We start from the raw sequence: 2,457 nt of genomic DNA, 5'->3' as shown, positions 1-2,457 counted from the left end.
TCACATAAATCTTCATCTTATATCAAGGCAACTTTTGAATGTGTGTTAGTTAAGGTTCTTTGATTTCAAATAATAGAAATCTATTTGATCTAGTTTAGGCCAAAGGAGGTGGAAAAGGCAATGGCACCCCACTCCAGTACTCTTGCCTGGAAAATTCCAGGGACAGGGGAGCCTGGTAGGCTGCAGTCCATGGGGTCGCTAAGAGTCGGATATGGCTGAGCGACGTCACTTTCACTTTTCACTTTCATGCATTGGAGAAGGAATTGGCACCCCACTCCAGTGTTCTTGCCTGGAGAATCCCAGGGACGGGGGAGCCTGGTGGGCTGCCATCTATGGGGTCGCACAGAGTCGGACACGACTGAAGCGACTTAGCAGCAGCAGCAGCAGGCCAAAGGAGGACTTAAGACAGAGAAGCATCTGCCAGTACACAATGGTAGGGAGCACTCTGGACACTGGAAACACAGCCTGGACAACCCTCAAGATATTTGTGACAATCAATGTTTTTCCCTGTGTGGTCTGGCCTACAGATAATTAGCTTAAAGAGCTCTTTTTCAGAAGAGCTTTGTTTTTGCCAACTTCCTCCAATCTGACAGCTCTTCTCCTGTTTTAATTCCTCATTTCAAATGTATTTTCTTCCTTGGTACTTAACAGAATGTCTTTTAGGCATTTACTATGTGGAGGCTTGTTCTTATTTATCTGTTGTGCCTGTCTCACTTTCAGGCATGGATCATAATGACTAGATTTTTTGATGTTTCCCAAGCAGCTAGCACAATGTCCATGTAAGCAGGTTCTCAGTAAGTGACCATTGAATGACTAGAGCCATAGGGTCCCTTTTAACTTTACTACTCTCTGTACTGCCAGCTTCATTCTGCCTCCTCCACCCCGCTTCTCTCTCTTTATGTGTGTGCATAGAGGCAAGGTTACTGGTTTCTCCATACACATGGTTGTCAAAGTGATCATTGATCACCTTCCTATAAATCCTGATTTCAAATGCCATCCTGGAGATCATCATGGTGTAATAATAAGGTCTAAGGATGGGAAGTGCCCCATCTGGCTTCATTAAAATAACTAATTAAAAATAAAAAAGATCTCAGGACACAGTAAAGTAGAGATGCCAAGATTATAATATACACCTTCCTCCCCTAAGTAAAAGTGTATTCTTGAAGCAGAGACAGTACAGGATCACCTGGTCTTTCTTGAGGGTAAAGAACACTGAGTCAGATCAAGCAAAAGTTTTTAGTTTCTATTATATTTTCAGCACTGGTGCTGGGTTTAGAAAGATGCAACAAGATTTCTACCTTATAGGAACCTAGACTCTAACTCTGAAGCCAAGCTCAACACAGATTAGACAGTCATGAATTAAACAGAAAGATCACTTTCTAGCATTTAACTAATCATGATCTTTTCCCCTTTGGAAGATTTTTGATTTATAAAGACAAAATCCTTGATAATACATACCAATTCTGTGGAATTATGCAAAGTGTACATATGTATATACATATATGTGTGTGTGTACACTATATGAAATAATATTAGTGAAAATAAAGTGAAAGTGAAGTTGCTCAGTTGTGTCCAACTCTTTGCGACCCTATGGACTGTAGCCTACCTGGCCCCTCCATCCATGGAATTTTCCAATCAAGAATACTGGAGTGGATTGCCATTTCCTTCTCCAGGAGATCTTCCCAAGCCAGGGAGTGAACCTGGGTCTCCCGCATTGTAGGCAGACGCTTTACCAGCTGAGCCACCAGGGAAGTCCTATATACAGTAAAATATTTGAAATTTTCAAAAGAATATATTGTGGATCTCTCTATGATCATTTTTTACCTGCCATATATATAAGAAAGAAAGCTTAGAAGATTAAAAAATATTAATTTTTTTATTTCTTGGTTTTGTAGCTTAGCCAGAGACTAATGAGGTACAAAAGATTGAAATAGAAGCTACTTTTTTTATATAATTAAGTGTGAATTACTTGACAAAGAATTGACAGTAGGCTATTTCTTCATTAGAAGAGATGGCTATTCCATAGAGTAAGGCTAGATACAGCATTTCCTGTCCTAATCTTTTTCAGAATAATTCTTCCTTGCTAGCCCATCAAACATTATTGCCATGAATTATGTAATCATCTAAGAAAATAGTTTTGTGGAAAGCAATTTCTAACGATATTTGCTACAAGGATAGGCCATTATAAATAAAAACCACTAATTAAATAAAGAGTGTTTTGCATTTCTTCCTTTGTTGTCATGATGTTATTCATAGTCTTTCAATGCTTCTCCTACAACTATATTTAGTTACTTGTCATAATTAGTATTCCTTTTACTTGGTTTTTTTATTTAGAGCCAATTAGCGTAAGAAAATTTGTTCTGTTTTCTGTAGTCTTTGCCTTTGTTCTCATGGAAAATTTCCCCATTATTTGTCTTTTAGCATATGTAGAATCAGAAGATATAATAATGACATCTT

At 38.3% G+C, this 2,457-nt stretch overlaps 1 non-coding gene across 1 annotated transcript; it reads right to left on the bottom strand.

Moving 5' to 3' along the window:
• Positions 1–1,679: 1,679 nt before the first annotated feature.
• On the bottom strand, positions 1,680–1,751 carry TRNAC-ACA (transfer RNA cysteine (anticodon ACA)). The gene has a single exon. It is a non-coding gene; the product is annotated as a tRNA-Cys (tRNA).
• Between the last annotated feature and the right edge of the window lie 706 nt (positions 1,752–2,457).

Source organism: Muntiacus reevesi, chromosome 20 (assembly GCF_963930625.1).
Source record: "Muntiacus reevesi chromosome 20, mMunRee1.1, whole genome shotgun sequence".
NCBI lineage: Eukaryota > Metazoa > Chordata > Mammalia > Artiodactyla > Cervidae > Muntiacus > Muntiacus reevesi.
The sequence above is the reverse complement of the archived record's forward strand: the minus strand, read 5'-3'. Positions and strand labels throughout refer to the sequence as shown.